Here is a 13,058-nt window from a genome sequence, read left to right as displayed (position 1 = left end):
GGTCACAGTGATCACATGTACAGACTGAGACAATCACAGCCCATGTAGCATGTGATCAGCTATGGCCAATTACAGCTGATCACAACAAAAACTACTGAATGAATCAGTTTCATTCAGTAAAAATGCTTGCCTATACCAATGTAATTTGTTGGTATAAGCCAGTGGTCGGCAAGCCGTGGCTCGCGAGCCACATGCGGCTCTTTACATGCTTTAATGCGGCTCTTGTGTGCCGGGCGCCCGCCCCCTCCCTCCTCTCGGGCGGCAGGGACTCTGCAGCGTGATCCAAAAAAAAAACAGCCAGGGCAGCGCGCTCAAATGCAATGATTGGCCAGTCTCGCTGCCACTCACATCCTGATAGCCAGTGATTGGCTGTCAGGATGTGTGTAGGCGGGGCAGCGTGACGAACGTGAGAGGAGCTAGGCTCCTCTCACAGTCCGCCCTGAAGACCGGAACTGCGCGGGAGCACGGCGAGAGGAACGCACGGAGCAAAGGTAAGTGAATTGACACAGGGGGGACTTGGCTTACTACTTGCTACTTACTTACTACTACTATATGGGGGATGAATTACTATATGAGAGATGAATTAATATGGGGGATGAATTACTATATGGGGGATGAATTACTATACGGGGGATGAATTACTATGGGGGATGAATTACTATATGGGGGATGAATTACTATGGGGGATGAATTACTATATGGGGGATGAATTACTATGGGGGATGAATTACTATAGGGGGGATGAATTACTATAGGGGGGATGAATTACTATGGGGGATGAATTACTATATGGGGGATGAATTACTATATCGGGGATGAATTACTATGGGCAATGAATTACTATATGGGGGATGAATTACTATGGGGGATGAATTACTATATGGGGGATGAATTACTATGGGGGATGAATTACTATATGGGGGATGAATTACTATGGGGGATGAATTACTATATGGGGGATGAATTACTATATGGGGGATGAATTACTATATGGGGGATGAATTACTATGGGGGATGAATTACTATATGGGGGATGAATTACTATGGGGGATGAATTACTATAAAAACTTATCGAAACTAAAAACAGTGTACCATCCTATGTATTTTCAGTTTTAAAAATGTGGCTCTCAAAATAAATTTCAATCGTGGTTTTGGCGAGATTTGGCTCAGTTGAAAAAAAAGGTTGCCCACCACTGGTATAAGCAATCATAGTAATAGAAAAAAAATAAATCCTTATCACTTGCCCAGAGTAGTACAATGTTTCTATGGTACCTTAAAAAGTAATAATTGTTTTTTTGTTTTATTAAAATTAAAATATTTTTTTTTACATACTGTCACCAGTCAGTGTCCCTGATCACCACCACTCCAGTTATATGATAACTCTGTACTGCATTGGTGACAGTATGTAAAAAAAATATATTTTATTAATTTTCCACAAAATTATGACAAAAATTACAACTTCAAAAAACTTGCCATGCATCTTACTAAATATCTTAGACTGTCTAATTTCCGAAAAATGGTAATTTCGGGGGTATTTGTACTGTCCTGGCAGTTTTGGGCCTCAAGAAATGAGATCAGCTGTCAGTACATCAGGATTTAATAATTTTTAGATATATACCATAGTTCATGGAGTCTATAACTTTTGTACCAACTAAATAATAAACACTGATTTGAGTTATTTCACCAAAGACATGCAGCAGAATATATTTGGCCTACATTTGTGTAGAAGGATAATTTATTTGTAAAATGTTATAACAGAAACAAAGAAAAGCTTTTTTTTTCAAAATTTTTGGTCTTTTTTCATTTATAGTGAAGGGGAAAGGAAGGGGATAAAAGTGCCCGATAGGCTAGTGGTTAAGCAGATCCTTACTAGCAGCCGGAATCATGCTTCTGTGAGATTACTGTCAGGGAAGTTCTGTCCAATTGTAAATCCTCAGGCTGAAGGAAGCTGGTTTGTAAATATGAGCCTTCAATCTTTAGGTATTGCTGCATCTACAAAATAAGGAACACTGACAAAATATATTTTATATATATATATATATATATATATATATATATATATATATAAAATATGTTTAGGACGGTGATAGATGCAAAAAGGGCATCAAATACCTGTTATCAGCTCATGTATGGAATTCTTCATCTTGCATTTTGGCCAACTCAGCACAGTTCACTAAAGTACACTAATTAGTTCTAGATTCTTAAAGGGTACTTGTCAACGGGTTGAAGGAAGGAAGGAAGAAAAAGTTTTCAACACCAAGAGTGCATACTGACCAGAGTTCTTTAATGTCATCAAAAGCATATTAGAGGATATCACTGCAAGTTTTAAAGCACAAACTTTTTGGGAGGCAGCTAAAGTATATCTGGTTATGTTCTAGGTTAATGAACTTTATATCTTAAAAGCTTGCTTTGGTTTTAACTTTTTATTTTTAAGTTTTGTCATTTGGAACCGAAATATACTACTTTTGTATCACAAGTGTCTCTGATATCCTCAGGGCTTTTTTTCTCAAAGAAAAAATCTGGGTACTCCCATTTTCCAAGTCACCCCTTATCCCTGGCCCCATACCCACCAGCAAGGCCTGTCCCTCGATTTGACCTCCTACCCACCTCACATTTCTTACCCTTTTAGAGAATACAGAACTAAGCGACAATATATCCCCCAGCAGCCAGTATCAATAGACCCTCCAGCACACCCCAGCACACCTTGCCACTACATACATTCTTATTTTTAGTCAAGGCACCCTTTAAAATTATGCACAACCTGAGGCACCCCATTCTAAAATGGGTAAAAAAATATAATAGTTAATAAAGTAGCAACATCCACACAAATGTAGGACACCCAACATTATAGGTGATTTACTCTTCCAAAGCATATACTGTATATCTTTGCACACTGGTACTGACTGGTATTTCAATGTTTCTCTTTTCTCTCAGTTTCTCTCCCTCACTTAGTTAATGTGATCCCAGTGCTGATGGAGAGGGGCAAGGGAGGGCAAACAAGGATACTGTGCAGGTGCCCAACATCCTCCTTATCAATTGATTATGTCACTGGTTGCTAGGATGTTGGCCTCTTGAAGATTGTAATGGCGCACAATGAAAACCTGTGGCTTTGTGTAAATAAAAGGCAGGCTTGATCCACCAGCCAGCTTGTTTACAATTTCTGGGAAATTTATAGGCATTTTGTCAAGACACCCCTGAAGAAACCTGAAGGCACTCCAGGGTGCCTGGGCACCCTGGTTGAAAAAGGTTGCATTATACAAGAAAATAGTACAATGTCTGTACAATCTTTTTAGCATTACCAAAACTATGTAGTATAAGGACAAACCACAATTTTATTAATTTGTATCAAACCAAGCAGGGCCTTTCACTACATCATTGATGGTGGATCCAAAAGGAGATTGTACAATCAGATTGTATAGTGTATGACCAGCTTAAGTATTCAAGGCAGGACAGCAATAGAAAGGTTCCTATAATACTTTCCTACCCAGTTAGTCACTCACCATCTTCATGTTGGGGGGGATCTGCATTCTGCTACCTCTAGGACCTATGACCATATGACAATCACACAGAACATTAAAAAAGAAAGAAGAGGGAAGCTCCAATAGCGTAAAACCATAAAATCTATTTACTATGTAAGAAAACAAGAGGCCACTCACATATTATAGTGCCACTGACACTGGTAAATCAGCAGTATTATGTAATGCAGGGTTGTCTCTGGCCACGATCCACAAGCCACAAGTCCAACCATGGCCTTATGTGGTGATGTCACATGCAAGCCCCGCCCTAGTCACTAGACATCCTCACAGAGTGGAATGACACGTGCCAGCCCCTATGCCATATTTATGTGTATCGTGGCCATGGTAACAATTATACAAACAAGACACAGACATTTCCATAAGCTAAATAAACATGTTATAATCTGAAAAAAATATATATTTTGAACCTTATAACAGAAAAAACGGTCCTCTCTGCTCCACTATCATGGAGGCATATTTAAAGGGCCAATATTCTGTTAAAGGGGCACTCTTACCAGATATTTTAATATTCCAATATTTAGTTAGAAAACCACCAAAGAAAAAAAAAAATACATTATATATAAACTATATCCTTAATTCTCAATGAAAAACAAGAATGAGACTAAAATATTTAAAAACTATTAAAATAAAAATGGGAATATAAAAAAAACATATAATATATATATATAGATATATATATAGATATAGATATATAGATATAGATATATATATATAGATATATATATAGATATATAAATCCCTAGAAGATACAGTACTACAAAAAATGGTAAACTCCCACACCAGATGTCCATCCTCAAACAATCTCTGGTCTCCCCCAAACACAGGGTAAGGAAGTGATTGTTGTACCCAGATCCATTCACAAAGGTCACTGTATCTAATCCCACAAAATAAGAATCTAATAATTAATCAGAAAATCTCCCATTGCAATACCCTTTAGTTGCTGGAAAAAAGTATTATTATACCAAAAGAAGTTGTTAGTCATGGCAAAATCCAACAATTCAATTCTCTCTGTTTTCTATTCAAAACTGTCTTCTTTTCTAATGCCCTCTTAACAGCTTCCCTTGTGTCTTTCTGATCTATGCTAGTATACAGCGACTCCATGTCTACTGACTAATGTCACCTGTAACACTATTGGCCCTAAATAGTTTGATGAGTTCCTTGCTATCTTTTGAAAAAGCCTCCTTATTTGTTACTATATGTTACTATAAGAAATCCAAATATTCTCCAGTTCTAGAAAATAAAGAGTCAATACTGCTCACAAAGGGTCTTATAGGGTTTTTTAAAATATGTTTATGAATTTTTGGACGGTAATATATTGTCCTGGGAACCTTCGGTATTAAATATCTGGCCTACTTTTCTGTGAGAATCCCTAATTTCTTCCCCTTCTTGATGATTTTCTTCAATTGATGTGTTAACTTTCTGGTAGGGTTACCTGATAGTCTCCTTATGTATTCTTAACTGACAATAACCTGGACATTTCTTCTTCATAATCTTTTTTATCCAGGATGATAATCCCCCCTTCCTTCATTGGCTGCTCTAATTACTATATTCTTTCTATTTTCCAGGTCTTTAATCCCTTATTCAATGTATTTCAGATACTTATTAGAATGTTTAGTGTTAATCTTTTTTATAACATTTTTCCACCATAACTTTAAATACTTCTAAAAATTAATTCCCTTTGTTCTTAGGATTAAGCATGGAAGCATTCTTCAAATGACTGTGTTGAAATTCCATTTCATCTTGTTTACCATTATTAATATCACTTTTATTCAATTCAAAAAACTTTCTATTGTTCAGTGTTCTAACAAATTTTTGTACATCAATAAAGGTATTGAAATTATTATATTATTGATGTGTGGTATATATTTCAACCATAAGTCCAAAACTCTCAACTCAATTTCAGTTAACACAGCACTGCTCAGGTTAAAAATGCCCACTCCTAGTCTTCTCTTTTAATCTTTCTTTCTCCTTCCTTCTCTCTTACCTGTTATCCTCCTCTTTCTTTGTCTTCCACATATCTATTCTCTACCTTCTCTTTCTCTTGTGATATGTACCGTCCTTGATTCCAACCCCCTCTGGGATGACCTTGGAATCCCCCCTGTAATTCCATCCCTGCTATCGCCCTCTGTTTTGCCGGCCTCCTCTTTGCCAATGGCAGATTCTGTAATTTTTAAATCCCCTGAGGGGGGGCGCCCTTGTAACTCCCTTTGAAAAAAATCAGCCCTCTGATAGACATTCCCATATGATGGTTTTTTTGGGGTTTTATTTTTATTATACAGGTGAAACTCGAAAAATTTGAATATCGTGCAAAAGTTAATTTATTTCAGTAATGCAACTTAAAAGGTGAAACTAATATATGAGATAGACTCATTACATGCAAAGCAAGATAGTTCAAGCTGTGATTTATTATAATTGTGATGATTATGGCTTACAGCTCATAAAAAACCCAAATCCACAATTTCAGAAAATTAGAATATTACATGCAATCAATAAAACAAGAATTGTACATAGAACAATATCGGACCTCTGAAAAGTATAAGCATGCATATGTACTCAGTACTTGGTTTGGGCCCCTTTTGCAGCAGTTACTGCCTCAATGCGGCGTGGCATGGAACTATCAGCCTGTGGCACTGCTGAGGTGTTATGGAAGACCAGGTTGCTTCAATAGCGGCCTTCAGCTCTTCAGCATTGTTCGGTCTCATGTCTCTCATCTTTCTCCTTGGCAATGCCAAGGTCAGGCGAGTTTGCTGGCCAATCAAGCACAGTAATCCCACGGTCATTGAACCAGGTTTTGGTGCTTTTGGCAGTGTGGGCAGGTGCCAAGTCCTGCTGGAAAATGAAGTCGGCATCCCCATAAAGCTTGTCTGCGGAAGGAAACATGAAGTGCTCCAAAATCTCTTGGTAGACGGCGTTGACCCTGGACTCTGGACTTAATGAAACACAGTGGACCAACACCAGCAGATGACATGGCTCCCCAAATCAACACAGACTGTGGAAACTTCACACTGGACTTCAAGCATCTTGCAGTGTGTGCCTCTCCATTCTTCCTCCATACTCTGGGTCCTTGGTTTCCAAATGAGATGCAAAAGTTGCTCTCATCAGAAAAGAGGACTTTGGACCACTGAGCAACAGACCAGGTCTGTTTTTTTTTATCCCAGGTAAGACACTTCTGATGTTTGTTCTGCAGGAGCGGCTTGACAAGAGGAATACGAAATTTGAAGCCGCCCATGTCCAGGATCCGTCTGTGTGTGGTGGCTCTTGATGCACTGACTCCAGCCTCAGTCTACTCCTTGTGAAAGTCCCCAACACTTTTGAATGGCCTTTTCCTGACAATCCTCTCCATGCTGCTGTCATCCCTGCTGCTTGTGCACCTTTTTCTTCCACACTTTTCCCTTCCACATAACTTTATATTAATGTGCTTTGAAACAGCACTTTGGGAACATCAAACTTCTTTTGCAATTACCTTTTGGGGCTTTCCCTCCTTATGGAGGGTGTCAATGATGGTTTTCTGCACAACTGTCAGGTCAGCAGTCTTTCCCATGTTTGTGATTCCTACTGAACCAGACTGAGAGACCATTTAAAGGCTCAGGAACCCCTTGCAGGTGTTATGGCTTAATTAGCTGATTAGAGTGGGACACTTTGAGCCTAGAATATTGCACCTTTTCACAATATTCTAATTTTCTGAGATTGTGGATTTGGGGTTTATATGAGCTGTAAGCCATAATCATCACAATTATGACAAATCGCGGCTTGAACTATCTTGCTTTGCATGTAATGAGTCTATCTCATATATTAGTTTCACCTTTTAAGTTGCATTACTGAAATAAATGAACTTTTGCACGATATTCTAATTTTTTGAGTTTCACCTGTAAGTGGAGCAATAAGGGCTTTTCTGGAATTGGACCCTCTGGGTATTTTTTGTGGTGTTTCTCTTTTTTTTATCACTGTTCTCAAGCTCTCTCTCACTTGGTTTGCTCCTTATCTCCATAATCTCTCTCTCTCGGGGGTGGATTGTTTAGATTCCCTGTCCTCTGTATCCCTTTGATATTTCTTCAGCTTTTTTGTTGTATCTCTATCTACCTTGGTGACCTAATCCTGCACTAATTTGGACCTTTATCTCTATTCATTGGTATTTACCAGGGGAGTCATGGTTTCCTTAAGATCTTTAATGTTGGCTTCCACCTTTCTAAATTTAATCTGTCTCCTTTTTATAATTAATTCCATCAGTCTCCCTTCACATCGATTGAAGAATGTGAACCATTCCTCCATAAGTTCTTTTTCTACAAGGCCATTATCGGCAGGAACATCCCACCTTAGTCTCCTAGGTGTGATCTTCTCTTTAATATATAAAAACTGTTCACATCCCACCAAATTTTGATCTGTTTCTCCATAACATGTTTCAGTTCTTTAAATTGTTGTTCCAGATCAATACCAGTTCTTTCTTTGGTAGAACTGAACACTTCTTCCAGATTCACCTCTATTTTATCCATATATTATTATTATTATTATACAGTATTTATAAAGCGCCAACAGTTCGCTGTTAACATTTAAACAGTTATATACTAGTTAGCACAAGGACTTTTCACTTTATGATGATATTACTGTATGATATTTTTTGTTGTGTGTGTAGATATTGCACATAGCACTTTCACATTAATATGTGTTTTTAAAAAAAAAGGGTAGTTAGGTTTTTGGTTTACACTGCGGTTATCGCTGTTCTTCACTTATTTATATTGCTTTTTGATGTTTACATTATATTGAATAGCAGCTGCTGTGTGGTTTTTTGACCCTTTTTGTTGCACTTTATTGATAGGAGTGCAGTCCTCAACAAAAAATATCATACAGTAATATCATCATAAAGTGAAAAGTCCTTGTGCTAACTAGTATATAACTGTTTGAATGTTAACAGCCATGTTACACAAACACATTCACAAATTATGTGCGTTAGTGTCAAAATCGGGTACCTGCTCCCCAAAGGTGCCAATCCTTAACGGGGAGCAGGAAATGAGGCCTTAAATCGGAACTTCCCCTTTTGGGTGGAGCTCCGCTTTAACATAGAATGATATACAGTTGTGGCCAAAATTATTCAACCCCCAATGCTGTAAAGGGGTTTAGGGACTATAGTGTACATTTGGAATTGTATTCAGAATCAAATCCTACAAGGACGTTGTAACTACCCAAATGCAACTAAAATGACATCAATTGTTTATGTAATACAGTAGTAAATGGTTCTTATGTGGTTTCTTCATTGCCACAATTATTCAACCCCTTAAAGACTACCACTCTGAAGAACAGAGGTTCATACAGGTGCTTTCCATCAGGTATTGAAAACACCTGTGGATGTCACCGAGCAGCAATCAAGCATAATAAGCACCAATTAGGCAGCTTTAAAATGACTGTGATACTCAGCTCCTTCTAGACATTTACTGGTGTGGTTACAAACATGGTGAAGGCAAGAGAATGGTCCAGGAAGACAAGAGAAGAGGTGATTTCTCTTCACAGGAAGGGCAATGGCTATAAGAAGATTGCAAAGATGTTAAACATACCAAGAGACACCTTAGGAAGCATCATTCGCAAATTCAAGGCAAAGGGCACTGTTGAAACGCTACCTGGTCGTGGCAGAAAGAAGATGCTGACTTCGACTGCTGTGCGCTACCTGAAGCGTAGAGTGGAGAGAAGTCCCCGTGTGACTGCTGAGGAACTGAGAAAAGATTTGTCAGATGTGGGTACAGAAGTTTCAGCCCAGACAATAAGACGCACACTGCGTAATGAAGGCCTCCGTGCCAGAACTCCCAGGCGTACCCCCTTGCTGTCTCCAAAGAATAAGAAGAGTCGACTGCAGTATGCCAAAAGCCATGTGGACAAACCACAAAAGTTGTGGGATAGTGTTCTGTGGACTGATGAAACAAAATTAGAACTGTTTGGGCCCATGGATCAACGCTATGTTTGGAGGAGGAAGAACAAGGCCTATGATGAAAAGAACACCTTGCCTACTGTGAAGCATGGTGGAGGGTCAATCATGCTTTGGGGCTGTTTTGCTTCTGCAGGTACAGGGAAGCTTCAGCGTGTGCAAGGTACCATGAATTCTCTTCAGTACCAGGAGATATTGGATGGAAACGTGATGCAGTCCGTCACACACCTGAGGCTTGGGAGACGTTGGACCTTTCAACAGGACAATGATCCCAAGCATACCTCCAAGTCCACTAGAGCATGGTTGCAGAGGAAAGGCTGGAACATTTTGGAGTGGCCATCGCAGTCACCAGACTTAAATCCGATTGAGAACCTCTGGTGGGACTTAAAGAAAGCAGTTGCAGTGCGCAAGCCTAAGAATGTGACTGAACTGGAGGCCTTTGCCCATGAAGAATGGGCGAAGATACCCGTAGATCGCTGCAAGACACTTGTGTCAAGCTATGCTTCACGTTTAAAAGCTGTTATAACTGTAAAAGGATGCTGTACTAAGTACTAAGATTGAATGTCACTTGGGGGTTGAATAAAACTGATAATGCTGTGAGCACAGAAAAGACATTTGTGGTTATTTCATTATAACTGTTATGTTATATTTGTCTGACCTACAAGTGCCTCTTTAATGTAAATGTAAGCAAGATGACTGAATGATCAAAAGCAATGTCAAACTGGCCAAAACACTCAATTTCAGTGGGGGTTGAATAATTTTGGCCACAACTGTATCTAGCACATCCTGCTGGAGAAAGCTTAACACAGCATGTGATTAACATAACACGCTACATGCTTAGAGAATACTATCAGACACACAGCTGACTAAACTCTCTACAAGATTTCAAAATGCAAACAAATAAAATAAAATGTGGAAGCACATTCCTCTGACTCTCCAAAGATATGCTGATAGGTTAATTGGCTCCTGTCTAAACTGACCCCAGTATGTGCATTTAAGGTAGGGACCTTAGATCATAAGCTTCTTGAGGGCAGGGACTGAATGTATGATTTATTTATTTATTACAGGTACTTATAGCGCTGTCACTTTACACATATATTGTACATTGACATCAGTCCCTAACCCTCAAGGGGTGTACAATCTAAGGTCCCTAACTTATATTCATACATACACATACTAGGGCCAATTTAGACAGGAGCCAATTCACCTACCAGAATGTCTTTGGAGTGTGGGTGGAAACTGAAGTACCTGGAGGAAACCCACGCAGGCACAGGAAAAACATGCAAACTCCAGGCAGGTGGTGCCATGGTTGGGATTTGAACCGATGACCCTAGTACTGCCAGGCGGAAGTACTAACCATTTAGCCACTGTGCTGCACATTATGAGATAAATATAAAGTAAGTATAAAGTAAATTGTCAGCACTAAATAAATACTTGTAATAAAAAAAATTTAAAGATTTGTGTTTTTCTGAGTTGTCCGAAAGGCCACATGGAAAGGGCTATCTCCCCTACTGTATTTTTTTACATTTTTTGGCTAAGCAATATGCCCCCCATGACAGTGCCCAGCCTCCCTTTGTTTGACAAAAACCTGCCCATTAGTCTTAAAACAGACCAACAGGATTTGCCAAACCCTTGGTGATTCATTAATCCCTATTCAACATCAGTATAGCAGAATTGTAAAGTCCATCCAATTTTCTACCCTAAGACAGCATCTATATAAAGTAAAGTTAATATTGAAGTAAAAAAAAACACACTCTAAACAATGGCATGGCATAAATACTAATTTTCTGTATATTGTATAGGAAACAATGTGTTATACTGTGTGACACAACATTTTTCATTGTTAATAATAATATTTATACCATAACTTCTCAATAATATAGAGCATACCAACAAAAAGGGAATCCATCTTTAAGACAGTGATATATTTCTTATCAAAGTGGTGGAAGCACAAGCTAATGTCAGGAAACCTCTTCTCTAGATTCTCCAAGTTATTAAAGAAGTTGGCAAACAATTCAACCAAGCTGAGCTAAGACTAAACTATTAATTTGGAGTGGAGATAATAGTAACAAAAATAGTGAACAAAGTTATACTCACAAGATGAAAAAGTAAACTCCATGCAAAAAACCAACATGCAGATAGTCATTTCATTAATTAGCCACATCTATGCTTTCTGCTGGTGTTGTTGCGTGAACAGCACAAACCTGCAGATGTAGGTTACTGGAATCCTTCCAGCTTACTACTAAATTGCAGTTAATGTGTTGGGTATCTGACTAAGAGGAAGTCACATTATTTCACAGCAAGAAAAAGAGCCATAGCTACCAGTAAATATGAACTAGCGTTCCCTCCTCCTGCCAGTAAATAAAAGTTTAAGACTGAGAAAGTGGTTTACATTCATATTATGCATATTTTCATTGAAAAAATAACATTCTAGAAACACATTTTAAGTTATTCATAGGTCCATGTTGATTGTTTGTATGACTGGGGTAAAATTTGTAGGCTTACTGTATGACAACCATTTAATAGGTAACTGAATAGGTTATTAAAAAAAAGTTTAGACTATTTAGATGAGCAGTGGTTTGTCCGATATTTATATATAAAATAATTCCACCCTCCACTAACGAAATACAGGTAAATATAGTGTAGCAATACCCCAGCAGGGGCTGCTTCATAATGCTTGTACCCAGTGGTTGCCCTCACCTTGCAAGCCTCCCGACATCTTTAATACTTTGGGTTCAGACATATTTCAGCAGTACAGAATAATAATGCAAGAGACACAATTCTTTAGTTACACCTCTATATAAGACTTATTCAAAAATGTAGGTTACTGGAATAATGGGTTTAGGATACACAACCCCAGTTAATGAAAAAAAAGCAGAACACTCAAAATAGGAGTAATCAATTAGCAACATTTAACAGGTTATACAGTCATGAGTAGTAAGCTTCAACTATCTAATTGCAACACCAGCAGCAATAGGAGGAAGAAAAGGTTTGTTGATTTATCAGCTCCCTCTGTGCCACTGATGTGGCAACATTGCATGCAGAGAATTATGACCTTAAAAGAGAAAAAGGTCTCTTTAACAAGAGATTGAAACTTGAGTCCTGCAATGTTTAAAGCTCCTGATATAGTGGTATCCACTGTCTTCTGCTAGCAATGGTGGGGCCCATAAGTATTAGGGAATATTGGTAATTCAATGAAGTTAAACATATAAGCCGTGGTACTGCTCAAAGCAAAGGTCTCCTGCTAACTGAGGTGTAAAGGTGTCTGCATGCAGTGTCTCTAGAGTGATGAAAGAAACAGGTTGTGCATCCGCCCACTCACCAATCCCATGGATAGCACGGCTTCCTAGGAATGAGAGTTCTTGCCCAGGCTCTTGGCTGTTTGCAGGGAAGTGCACAGTTACCACCTGACAACCTATCACTGCGGCGAGCACGGATGTCTCTGTGAAGAGTAGACAGTGACAGTCCCAATGAAGAGAAGCTGATGCGATCCCAGTGTGGGGATCGGCATCGTGCAGAGTCCCGCAGCAGTAGGCCAGCAATCTGTCTTTTGAGAACACCAGCCCCCCTGTGTTCAGCTCTGAATCTTGTGCCAAGACAGTGAGTCAGTG

General features: G+C 38.9%; 1 pseudogene across 1 annotated transcript in view; it reads right to left on the bottom strand.

Annotated features, from left to right (window-relative positions):
- The window catches only part of LOC149474369 (uncharacterized), a 40,861-nt pseudogene extending 29,187 nt beyond the window's left edge, over positions 1 to 11,674 (bottom strand). The window contains exon 1 of the transcript XR_016311213.1: positions 11,545 to 11,674. The product of XR_016311213.1 is annotated as an uncharacterized LOC149474369 (transcript). The remainder of the gene's footprint in view (positions 1 to 11,544) is intronic.
- Positions 11,675 to 13,058: the final 1,384 nt, after the last annotated feature.

This window comes from Staurois parvus, unplaced genomic scaffold, assembly GCF_062004578.1.
Source record: "Staurois parvus isolate SC_StPar_1 unplaced genomic scaffold, SC_StPar_1.0 ptg000006l, whole genome shotgun sequence".
Lineage (NCBI taxonomy): Eukaryota > Metazoa > Chordata > Amphibia > Anura > Ranidae > Staurois > Staurois parvus.
The sequence above is the reverse complement of the archived record's forward strand: the minus strand, read 5'-3'. Positions and strand labels throughout refer to the sequence as shown.